This window comes from Brassica oleracea, chromosome C3 (assembly GCF_000695525.1).
Source record: "Brassica oleracea var. oleracea cultivar TO1000 chromosome C3, BOL, whole genome shotgun sequence".
Taxonomy (NCBI): Eukaryota; Viridiplantae; Streptophyta; class Magnoliopsida; order Brassicales; family Brassicaceae; genus Brassica; species Brassica oleracea.
In genome coordinates, this window is record NC_027750.1 from 22,168,094 (window position 1) to 22,182,351 (window position 14,258).

Here is a 14,258-nt window from a genome sequence, read left to right on the forward strand (position 1 = left end):
TTGTGGACGATTACGGGAGGGTAATTATTTTTCTTTTTTTTACAAAAATCTATATAAATATAAAATAAAATATTCAATTAAATTTTAAAATTTAAATAACAGTAATACTAAAATATACATATATACATCTGTATATATATATATATATATTATATTTTAATTTAAACTATAAAATTTTAAAAACAAAAATATTTTGTATAATTTTTTTAAAAAATTAATAGTATAATTTATAAATATCAATTTTATATTTAATATAATAATATGATTTTTAATATTTTTATAATTATATAAAATATAAATATTGTTAATTTGTTATTTAACCACTGATGCATTTGGTAGTTAGCCAGTCATAAGTATCCCGCAAATGCACCAATTTCTAACCGATGTACTAGTTGTACAAATCTCTTTGTAACGTTTAAAACCATAATTACCTACATCCGCAAACGCCCACAACCGCAAACGTCTGCTATAAATCGATTCAAACCGCTCGGAACCCCTTAAATGCAAAAACGTTGGAATTTAAATTTAATTTTTTTTGTTATTGAACTATTATAACTTAAAAAATAAATAAATGAAGACACGTTTAAGATGATTGGTACATGGTTCAAATCATTAGTGGTCCAACAATGTATGAGGAATTTCTTACACTTTACAGAACATATTAAGACCCCATTCAAATATAAAAAAATGTTGTCCAACTAGCCAAGCTATTGCCACGAGCTACACTGTACCAAATCTTTTTTGACCAAACAGTTAAATTCCATGGTAAATGGCGACGCCATCTGTGGTTTACTGCTTTTTCCATTCTGAGCCTCAAGCAAATGAAGCAGCAACGAAAATGGAGCTAAGATGAGAAACCTTTTTAGAGACATTTGGCTTCAATTTCTTCAAGAGTGAGACCCTTTGTCTCAGGCACAATGAAGTATATGAAAAAGAGAGATAGTACACATATCACTCCGAATCCGCAGAACAGGACTCCAGCTCCTAACAGCTCCTGCAAAAAACAATACCAGGTGAGCTACAACCTCTAAGACTTGAAAGTTTCTTGGTTCTAGAATCTTTACCTTCAGAGGTGAGAAAGCGAATGTCACAAGTGCGTTTGTACCGAAATTCACAAGCACTGCTATGCTGATTCCTCTGCCTCTTAATTTTAAGGGAAATATCTCTGACATCATCAACCAACTAATAGGACCAAAGGATAACTGCAACATTGATGGTAAATCTTCTGAGATCACAACTTAACGTTGCCAAGAATAAAGTTTGATGAGAAAAAGTCTGAACCTGATAGCAGCCCACATAGAGTAGCAATGCAGCCACAGCAACAGCTGGTACATTATTATAGAATATGTAGTATGACCCCAGGAGGAACAATGAGAGCACCTGTTACACAATCAAATATACAAAATGGGCTAAGTTTCTGAATCATTTAGGTTTGTTGTCTCATAAATCGACTGAAGAAGTCAGAGGACAAACCATGCCACTAACACCACCAAGAAGTAAAGGCCTCCTTCCAAGTTTGTCAATCACTATAACAGCAACTCCAGTCATAGCCAACTGCAACAGTAAAGAACCACGTTAAGTCTTCAAAATGGAAATATACAACCTCGTCGGATGAAGACGAATACCTTCAATAGACCGAGCAGAATCGAGATCCGAGTTGCATCAGTTGCAGCAGAGAAGCCAGCAGTCTAACAGGTAATATGTAGTGGTACAAGGAAACAAGTTAGGATTATCTGACGAGTTCCCTTCTAGTGAAACAAAAGCAAACTTCAACATAGATGAAAAGAGAACCTGTAGTATTGATGGTGCATAATAAAGCACACTTGGTTGTCCAGTTATCTGCCATTTGAAAAAAAAACAAACAATATATATTTAGCTATTGTTCCTTTCTCCTAAGGACATATGATGAAATAACTGCACTAACCTGTTGGAACAAGACTAAACCTCCTGCTATAGTAAGAGCTTTCAAGCATTTTCCTTGAAACAGTTCACCAATTGTAGCTTCTTTATCCTCACCCACAGAGGAAAGTTCAGCCAAAATCTCGTTTACTTGTTCAGCTGCTGAATCAACTACAGCAGACCCTCTAAGTCGGCGAAGAGACTTGATTGCAGCCTGTTGAAGTCTCTCCACATCTCCTTTTCCATGGATAGAGAGCGCAGTAAAAGCCACCTAGGAGATGCTGGTAGCCAACACATTCCAATTCCCATTATAACTGGTACAGGAATAATTGTTGCATACATGTAACGCCAACCCGAAACAACCGTAATCCAGAGGCTACCGATTCCATATCCTCCCTTCATAAAAATTACATGTGTCAGTTTAGCTTGGTGGACAAAAATTATTTCAAAATAGAAAAACTTAGAAATAATTTTTCTGAAGTTGGCAGAGATGTGAGAACTTACAACCATCCCAAAGACGGTGGAGAATTCCTTTAGTGAGATCATACGTCCACGTATCTGACTAGGTGCAGTCTCAGCAATGTACATCGGAGCCGCGTGCATTGTCTAAATTCATGGGAACATATCAGCTTACAATTTAAGAAGAATGCTAAAAAATGTACTCCATAGCTGCATGGATTCATACATAATACATGATACAAAAAAAAACATCTTACCCTGAACGGTAAACATATATATCTGGAAGATCACACATGCATACTCTAGTTTACGCAGACAAATACTAAAAGTCCGTGACCAATCTTACCAGTCCAAGCCCAATGCCATACACAACCCGTCCAATTATCAGGACAGGAAAGACAGGTGCGGTTGCAGTCACAATGGCTCCAACAAGATATAATAATGCAGCAGTAATCAGCTCTTTTCTTCTTCCTTGAAAAAAAAAATCAATCCAAAATTGAGTTTCTTTCAGATGGTGACGCTTCTATGTAACAAAGATTAAAAAAAACGGAAGAAACATACCTATAATGTCGGCAACATTAAATGCCACAATGGATCCAATTAAGGCACCATAGTGTGAGCAACTAGTCTGCACAAAATTGTAAGCACAATTATTTTCCTTTCCACATCCTAATAGGAGGAAAAAAAACATCTACGTAGAAGAAGCAAGAAAGGTGAATTATAGACTCACAATAATACCAACATCCACTGAAGACAAGTTGTACCATGAAATTCCACTTAGCGTAGGGGACTGTACAAAAGGCCAAAGAAAAGCAGCGTAATTAACAAATCTGTGAACGTTTGAAGGGAACACAATGGCACTGCACAGTGCACATGCAGGTGTGAACTATGAAATAGCTGTCATGTAAGTGGGGATATCTTCTAAATAATACATAAGCTTGGAGACAGCAGCTTAGAAAAGTTCAAACTTAAGTACCTTAATAGCTATGCACTCTTTTTCTCAGACAAAAGGTTAAAGCCATTACTTTAATAGAAAGGGTTGCACAAGACGTTGCACCGATCTCATAGCCAAAAAGAAACGCTCCAAGAGCTGGGAAGAGAAACCTGAAATAAAATTACTTGTTTAGTAAGCATTAAAACAAATCCATGGGCAAACCCCACATTTGCTTTCTTTTTTAGCAGAAACATTGGTAATAAACTGTCAAAACCAATCTTTGTGGGACCACAGTTGGTATTAAACACATGAAAACGATAGAACTCACTGGGGAATGGCTGCAAGAACACAGTAGTTTTCTGGGCTATGCTTTTGCTTTATTAGAGGTTCTTGTACTGAGCTAAGCCCACCTGAAGACGAATCACCAACCTACACAAGAACACCAATCTAAGATAAAGGACTGATAATATGGCTATTCCAAATCCAGGAAGGCTAAGGTCTAATCTCATACTTAATATTTCTCTTTTCTTTTTCTTTTTTTGTAACACTTATTGCTTAATATTTCTCTTTTTTTCCTTTGTTTTGTAACATTCATTGCTTCATATTTCAAATCATGATTTCACCACGTTGCAGACATTTACAGGTAAGTTCAAATTGTTTCTCCAATGCAGAAGAATAAAGCCAAATCCTAACCAGTAACCTCTACATTGCATACATAGGCCCTTAATTTGGGCGGAGAATAATGAAACAAACAATGGCGGTAAAGACCTCGCATTTGTTTGCGGAAATAACACAAGATCTCTTACCGTGATTGATAAATGATTAGTCAAAAGAAAAAAGTGAATCAAACAAAACTCAAGACGACGTGTAAGAGAGAAGCGCGTAACCTGTCCAACAGAAACAATCGATGGCTTCTTGATAGCAAAATAAGTTTATATTTATGTTAGAGATAAGTTTAGACTTATAGAGATATATATGTTTTTTTTTTTTTTGATAACAAAGAGATATATATGTTGCTCAATACGATAAGGTTGGATCCGACCTAACACACTTGTATAAATACTTTACCCTTGTTTATCTTTATCTAACACAAGGAGGAATTTTTCTGTTTTTCATCTCTTTTGGTCAACCAAATTAGTTTCCTATTAAACGTGCATTCTTTACTAATATCTAATCTATTAAAAGTGAAATACAAATAATAATTGACCCTGATTTTTTCAAAAAAATTACAATAGAACGCTACTGAGTTTAAAATTCAATTTACCAATTATGAAGGCAAGCTGCAAGCCCATTAGCATTTGGTTGACCCAATAATTGCTCTTCAATATCTCTATAACCATAAAATGACATTCAATTTTCGTTTGACTACAAATCCAATCGGTTTAGATAATTTAGTAAACCAATATTGTTTTTTTTTTTACAATGAAAGTAAACCACTTTTGTTAAATCAAGTGCCAAAATCTAATTGATTAACATTTCGAACTAGGACTATTCCATTACTTTAGTAATATAATTGTTGTGAACCACTAAACCGGTTTACATATATTACATGAATTAGATTCAATTTTGAAACCATTCGGGTTTTTTGAAAACACAACCCATTCGGTTTAGTATATATTAATTGTTAAAAAACAGGATTCAAAATATATTTTAATTTTTAGTTTTCAGACAAAAATCAATTATTATAGATTTTGTAACGATTTATGTAAAGAGATCAGCTAACTATTCCTAAAATCATTGAGTAATTACTAACTTAGCATAATAAGCTCCTGTTAGCACGATTTTAGTAAGTACACGGTACACACAATATCTGCCTCTTCATACTGAAGTTACTTTGTTCCCTCTCGTCCATCTCAAATTGGTGTGCGATCTTTTTTCCACGCCTGATGAATTCTCCCAAAGACGGTTGTTGACATAGTATAAAATCCGTTACTTATAAAATCATATAAGATTTAGTCCATATTTTGAATTTTTTTATGTCCGCACAGGGTGCGGGCCGGTCACCTAGTTATTATTATTATTTGGACAATCAAAAGATTAATTTTCTATAAACTTGATTTCTATGCTACTAATAACAAAAAAACATATATATTGTTTTGTCAAGCCAATTGGGCAAATCAAATTAGTTTTCTATTACCCTTGCTTTATGTGCTGACCAACTAAAAATATAGTCTTGTAAAGCGAGCCAGCAATGCGAACAGTATTTTAATCAGAGCTTCTACATGAATTTTAACATGGAGTATGAGCAAACCCTTTAGTCTTTGTATGACCTCTAGATCCTTGTTCAGCAAGTTACTTACGAAATCAAATAATACTTCTCCCTCGTACGGCATATTCATTCTCCTCTTTGTAATTTACTTATCTTGCCTTCATTTAATTTTACTTCTGCAATTTACAGAAACTAATATAAAATAATGTAAGGATTTCCCTTAATTTTTTTAACTGAATATTTTCTTATGTTTTCCTTTAAAATGAGGGACAACTGGAGATGATTTTACTTATGTTGTATACAACAATTTCATTTATAAATCAACATACTTCTTACAAAATTAATTTTATACTTTATATAACTACAAGATATGAGCCCGTTGCGTTGCAACGGATTTTGTTTGATGTTTTAATTTAATAAACACCATAAATAATAAATCATTTTATTATAGTATTATGATTGTTTTTTGCATATGTTGTTTGATATTTATTTTATAATTAAAATCTGTTTTCACACATAAGTTCAAGTTAATATTTGTTTTTTATAATCATGGTGCATAGATGAGTTATTATAAACTTTGTACTAAGGATTAGAGAAAATAATATACATAAACATTTAAACTGAACACAATCTGAAATAAGAAATGAAAAGTAAAAAGAAACGAAAGTTAAATACATCAATCGAATCAATGACAGCATTATACATGTTCTTATGTACTAATTTAATGTTTTATTAAAGAAATCTTTAAAATTTTATTTTGCTAGGATTTTTTTTAAAAGGAAAACATTCTATTTTAAAAATCTCTTTTTTATTTACAATAAAAAAATAATATTAAATACCCTTTTACAATTATCCGCTCTTTAGAATTTCAAAAAAAATATATTGCTATCAAATAATTCTTTTAATTTATTAATAAATATTTTTAAAATTGCTATTTTTACAATTCGTATCAATACTAATTTTACACTTCTTTTGTTAATTAAATAATTTTTAGTATCATGTTCATCATCAAACACTCTCTTAAAAATAATATCAAATAAATTTTTACAATTCTCTTTTGGTTAGGACTTAAAAATATTATACAAATTTGTTTTGTTTAGGATTTTTTTATAAAAACGGAAAACAATTATCAAATATTCTTTTAAATTTTTGTAGGATTTTAGAAAAGTAAATTAATATTACATAATTTTTTACAGTTATATTTTGTCTAGGATTTTAAAAAATAAAATTTCTATCAAATAACTATTTCCAGTTAATATTAACTAGTTTTTTTTTAAAAAAAATTGCAATATTTAAAATTCCCTTTTTTCAATATACAGTTTTTTTTGTAAATTGAATAATTGTTACTATCATGTTTATCATTAAAAATTTTAAGTAAGAATTACTATTAAATAAAAATTTACAATTCTCTCTAGTCACGATTTAAAAAAAAGGAAAACTTCTTAATTGGTTAAGATTAGAAATGAATTTTCTTTTAGAAATCTATTTTGTTTAAGATTTTAGGAAAATAAAAATTTATTTTCACATAATGGAAGTTTTAATTGACACATATCACAATCATCTCAGCAAAAATATTTGAAATTAATTTTGGTTTATATTTTTTAACACAAAATTATTAAAAAAACTAAAGTTAGCTATTTATAAGAAAAATAAGATTACATTTACGTTTTTATTTTATTTAGACATTTAAAAAGGAAATTAATTATTTTATCTCTTTTAGATTTTTATACAACTATTTTACTTTTAATAGAAAAATTCTGTTTAATTATTTATATATTTGGTCTTATACATATAAACACATATTTATCATATTCACACATACTCATGCACGATAATAATATCAAAATTAAAAGTTATGCTAGCATCATAAGATGTAATAAGGATAATAAGAAGTTGAGTTGTATCAAAATATTAAAAGAAAATACTCAGATAATATTTTTCATGTAAATACTATTGTGTTTTGTAAAAATAATATGTGGAAGCTTAAACCTAAATATAGATGTGAAATATTTGTAGCTATTTTTTGTCATAATTTTTAACATACAATTATCTATTAAAAAAAATTATTTACTTATAAGAAAATAATAAGAGTACTTTTACAATTTTCTTTTGATTATGCTTTTTTAAAAAGTAATATTATTTATTTTAAAGTTAGTTTTTCTTCATGTTTTTATTAAACTAGGTTTTTTCCTGCACCATGTGAAGTAAATTTTTTTGTTTAAATCTAACTTATATTTAAAAATAAATTTCATTAAATATTATAGATTTTACTATTTTCTTACTAATATTTAATATTGATTTGATATATATTAAATCAATTTGTATAAAAATAATAAAAATGATATAAAATTGTATAATTATCAAAAGTTTAGCCTAAACAATATTTATAAAATTTGTAGAGATATAAGAAACTAATGATCTTACGATTAGATATTTAAATTTTTTAAAAAATTGTAAAATTTTTTGAAAGCTTTAGTAATACAATTGTATAATTATACAAAATAATAATATTTCGAAATTTGAAATGTTATATATGAATATATTTATTTTATAGATGATGTATGAGCTATTGTCATATTTAAAAAAAATTACCAATAAGAAATATCAATATTAAATGTAATATATGAATTATTACCATATTCTAATAAGTTTGCCAAAAAATACAAATTAACATTAAATGAAATTATACATGTCATATTTTTACGGAACCCATGTCATCAATTCCAGTAGCCATTTGATATTTGTTTTGTGAAATTGATTGTAGAGAAGACATGTGGTAAAATCACTTCGCAAATATAGTTAAGGGGATAATTTATTGTACTTGTAGGATTTTACAATTAATTTTTGTTTAACATTTTTTTCTTAAAAGTTAATGTTTATCTTTTATAATTCTCTATCTTTAGTATCTTTTCAAACAAACAGTATAATAAAAAATAATAATAATAATAATAGTAATAATAATAATAAGACTATTAAATAATATTTATAATTAATTTTTGAGAAAAATCATTTTTATTATTTTAGTATATATATATTTTTGATTATGATATAGTTTAACACATATCAAAATTTTAAATATATAACTATCATATGTCACAATCATGTTAATTAGCAATTTTGAAGAACCAATTTCGATATAACCTTTTATAATTATATTTTCATTAAAAGTTTAGAAAATAAAAATTATATTAACTAAATTGTTTTCAAATCTATTTTTTACGATTTTGAAAAAGGAAAATTTCTAAAAACATTACTACTAAATATTTTTTAAAAATCGTTTTTACTATTAAATAATTTTTAAAAGAAGTTTTTTTTCAAAATTCGTTTTTATTATCTTATTATATATATTTTTAATCATTATATATTTAAAAACATGTCACAATATTAGAAAGAAAATAATTATCAAATAATATTTTGCAATTATCTTTTAATTAGGATTTTAAAAAAAGAAAATCTCTATAATATTATTTGAAAAAGTCAGTTTCCTACGTGTCGCACTCATAATTAATTCTCAAAAATGTTTATTACATTGTTAACCTTAATGAATTAATAGTATTTTGTAATTTCCATTATCAAAATTCAATTTTAGTTTTTATTAATAATATTTCTTAAATAAAAAATGGAAAATGTCTATGTATTTTCAAAATATCTATAAACTATTTTTATTTTCGTTTTTAATAGATATGTATGTATATATATATATATATATATATAATCATAAATTTTGTATCAAAAAGGCAATATCTTAAAACTAAAAATACATAGCAATTTTTTATATTTAAAACATGTAATTTCACAATAAGAATTTTATTTTTATATAAATCTTAATTTCATTAACTATTTTACTAATTGACATTACTAATATTATCTATTTATATTTTCGTTTTTCTTAATATTTTTTTAATAAACTCATATCAATATCATAAAGGAATTTAGTATCGAAAATAATATCTTAAGAAAAATAATATTTTGATATCTAAAACATGTGATTTTAAAAAGGAATTTCCTTTTATAAAAATCTCACTTTCATAAAAAATTCTTGATACTTTTTGTTTAATAACATTTTTCTACGATTGTTAATAACATTTAGTTAAATATTTTTCATTTAAAATATAATAAATCTTTTTAAAAAGTCAATTTAGTTACCAAATCAGTATTTACTTCAATACACTAAAATATTTTTTTTTTCTTAGTTATAAATTTTCTAAAATAATATTAATCTTGGATAATTATTCAATCTCTTGTTTAAGCAAATTCCCTCACAATTTCATACAGTTTTTTTTTCTTTATGACAGATTCTCAAGCCTAATGTTATGTGAATGTTTCAATATCTATAAAATAAACAAGTAATTATCTCAAATCTAATTCTATTAACAATTTTTTTCCTATGAATACAGTATTTAATAAAATTGAATAGGTTAATATTACGTTCTAAAACTCTAATGATCGACATGTTTTTTAAAAAATTGCAAATTTGATTCACATACAGAACTTCTGATCAACATTTCAACTTTTCTCATAAATTTAAGCCAAAACAAAATATATCAATTTATAAATACATATTTAGAAATTTGAGAAAATAAGTTAAATTATATATAATCTGAATTTGTATAATTAAAATTCAACTGGAAAAATAGATACAACTCAACATACGAAAAATAACTTAACTGATCCAAATTATTAAACCCAAAATCATATATCTAATTAAGATAACAAAATAATGTAATTTAAAAAAAATATTATATATGTCTTTCTAATATATAAAATATAAAATAATTTAAACTTATCAATAAATAGAAATAAAAATTTAATCAATTATAAGGATTTTATTACTTTGTAAATATTTGTATCCGTGCATGAGCACGGAAAAATCACCTAGTTACTATTAAATAATATATATAATAAGATTTTTAATAAAATTTGTTTTTGTTAATATCTTAGTATATATATTTTTAATTATGAGATAGATTAACACATGTCACAATCTTAAATATATAATTGACATGTGTCGCAATCATGTTAATTAGCAATTTTGAAGAACCAAGCTTTATATAATAAGATTAGAATAAATAACATGCTTTTCAAAAAATAAATAATTTGATTGTTATGGATGGATCATTAAACAATGTTCAACATATAGTCCAGTGTACCATAAGCCTACTAAAATAAATTAACAGAATATCCTCACATTACTTTCCTTAATGCAACTTAAAGTATAATTGTTTTATCATATTGAAAAAGTCGAGGATTTTATGTAACACTAGGGCCGGCCCGTCCTACGGACGAGATTAAAATTGAAAAGTAATTTAAATAGTTAAAGTAAATATTTAATATAAATTTTATTATTTAAAAATAGATATTAGTTAAATTTTGTAGAGCGAAAATGAATATAACTTTCCTAAGTGACCAATAATGTATTATGAAATTAATTAAAATAAATTTGGGATAATTTTCAAATTTAGTTGATACTTTCGCCATAAATATTTTCTGAAATATATATTGTTAAAGAAGTTATATAGAATATATTAGCTAATTTTTTCCTTTTGGTTATAAAAAAAATCACAATTATATTATTATATTTTACATATTTGGTAAAAAATCCTCGCCATTCTTTTTTTATAGAGTAGTAACATCTATTAATAGATCAAATATTTAGAAAACTAACTATAGACGTGAACCTTCTTTTAGTTAACATATTTTATATCTATGTTTAAGTGTTAAGTTAGTGGAGTGAAAAATTTATATCATTTTTCTATTATGCAGTTTGCTTTTTTTTTTTTTTGTAACAACAGCTTGCTAAAGATTTTATAATCAAACATCTAAGTCTATTGATAGACTTGAGAAAACAACGTTTGATAAAAAAAATTTGTAACGTGATCAGTGTGATCAAAAGCGATGACCATATCTTAAGAATTTTATTGGTTTTATTATGTAATTTTTTTCAGAGGGACACACTACCGGCCACGAAAGTTTCATTAACTTATTCGTAAGATAGTGTCTTCAAAATTCCTAATTGAAACAATGTGTTGAACCATGTACAAAGCAAAATTAATTTTATATTTTCCTAAGATGAACACACATAAAGAAAAGAAGAATAAAAAAAGTTTAGAGGATCGGATTATCAGATCACAAAGAAGCAGAACTTGTTGATAAGAAGGTCATACATCTAACGCTTCATTTTAATCTGAAGTTCTTTGTCTACCTGGCTTTTACTCTTTGGTTAAAACTATAATGGACTTTGTAGAAGATTGACAACACCTTCGGAGTTGAGACTAAACAAAGATCAGTAGAACAACATGGAAATATATTTTGTTGATATTCACCGTTTGGTAGAAGAAATAAAAGAAGCAGCCAATGGAGAATAAGCAAAACTATGTCAAAGGGGACTAAAGCGGGGAAATTTAAGTTTTATTTGATTTTTTCTACTCACTCCATTAGGAGTTGCCTGTGGCGGATGAGTTCCCGAAGATCGCACGCGTTCACAATCACCACCGCTCATTGACATAGCTTCTGCTCCAGTTCAGCTGGGCCGTCTTCTCCACGCACAGCTGCACGTACTACACAAGAAACTCGATTTAGAACAAAACCAATACACAAAATATCGGGGTTTGGCTAAAGGTTTGGTTTATATAGCATACCCGGTTCATGTCGTCAGGTCGCATTGTGGCTATATGAGGAATGCACATTGAAGTTGTTGTCCGCACTCGTTCCATCTCTGTTTGATCAAAATCATTTCCTCGCCGAGTATACAGAAAAGGTTTAGCAAGTGTAAGGAAAAAATGATCTCACCCCAAAACTTTTGATGATGATTTGTCTGCTTATAATCAAACGAAAGTAGTTGGAAACATGAAAATGTGGGGTTTTACCTTTAACGGGGGTTGACCTTTAATCTATGAAGTTTTCCTTCTTTTTTCTTCTTCTACGCTTGAAAACATCATCTCTAATTCATGAGCAAGTTTGTTTCTACCTTCAGCATTCTAACCATGTTTCATAGCAGGTCAAGATGCGGGTGATTCTCAGTTATACACATAACGTAGCCCAATAATTATAAACACATCACTTTAATGAAAAGCCGAGTTTGATATAGAGTATCTGACGTGGCATCCTATGTGGACAGCCTAGGAGGGAAGCAAACTCTTCTTTATATATATATATAGATAGATAGACTAGGGATTAACCCGGACTACGTCCGAGATTTTTATTTTTTTCTAGTTTAAGTTGTTAAATTATTTATATTTAGGTTATGATATATATTTATATAAATGTTAAGATGCATATCATAATTAAATTTATTTTTAAATTTTAACACGTTAAATTAACATATTTTTTACAATTTAAATATTTTTTTGTAATTTTGTTTGCTATCTAGTTATCATATTTAGCAAAACTATATGTTGAGTGTTGGAATAAATGTTTTAGATATTTAATTAAACTGCAGAGTATTTTCGGATCGACCACAATTTATATTTTTGTCTTCATGTTATACTCACCAATCCAGCATTGATATTTATAACTCAGTATGTTTTTAAAAAAACTTAGTTTTAAGTAATAAAAGAATTTAATAAATTAAATTCATCACCTATAATGTTCTGTAAACTATATTTGAAAACTCTCTAAAATTATATTTTAAGCATAATATTACTATTATTTAATTTAAGTTATTTTAAGCATAATATATGCTAAACCAACTTAAATTATATTTACAATAGGACCATCCTAAACCGGTTAATAAACCAAAAACAATACTAAATCAACATGAACCAATACCTGATTCGGCGAGGAAAGAGGTGTTTCAGGATAAACGCTTGAATGGTTATTAACTGTAATGGTTTGATCATGAAAGAGTAATATGAATATTAACAATAAAATTATGGATTAGATTAATTTAAATTTGTAAGAATACCTTTGAGTCTATGAAAAGCAATTCAATTCCCATGAATAAGTTTGGCTTTTGGAAGTTGAGGGTTTCCCAACAATGAATCCACCTAACAAAAAATTCGTTGTTATAAAAAATCTCTTTCAAGGTCATTAAAGATTTTTGGGACGACAATAGTTGATGGTGGGACCATTTTTTTGCTCGAGTGCTTTGAAGTTTTTCTTGATAGTGTGAGGTTGATGTTTATGGAATAATGAATTTCATAAGGACTTTCTTGATGTAAAACAAAAAATTTTAATTTTTTTTTGTTTAATGTGGTATTTCCATTTTTATATAATTTACTACCATTTTAAGATAGACATACATTTTAAGATAGATGTTTAAATCTTAATGTACTTTTTCCATTTTTTAAAGTGTTTATTTCCATTTCTTATTTTTTTTACGTAATATCTATATTTTATATTTTAAAATAGATATTTAAATCTTAATGTACTTTTCCATTTTTTTAAATTGTGTATTTACTTATATTATATATTTTACATTTTAAGATAGATATTTAATGCTTAATGAACTTTTTCCATTTTTTTTAAAACAATTGTGTATTTACTTATTATTATATATATAATTCATATATTATATATTTACATTATTTACTTATTATTTATTTTCCTGTATATGTATTTCCATTTCTTGTACTTTTTATTTACTTTATATCTCTATTTTACATTTTAAGATAGATGTTTAAATCTTAATGTACATTTTCTATTTTCTTTAAATTGTATATTTCCATTGTTATACTTTCTATTTACGTAATATCTATATTTTAAACTGCGCATTTACTTATATTATATATTTACTTATTATTTATTTTTCTTTATATT

General features: G+C 27.0%; 1 pseudogene; it reads right to left on the reverse strand.

Moving 5' to 3' along the window:
* Nucleotides 1-673: 673 nt before the first annotated feature.
* Nucleotides 674-12,214, reverse strand: LOC106330117 (annotated as a pseudogene).
* Nucleotides 12,215-14,258: the final 2,044 nt, after the last annotated feature.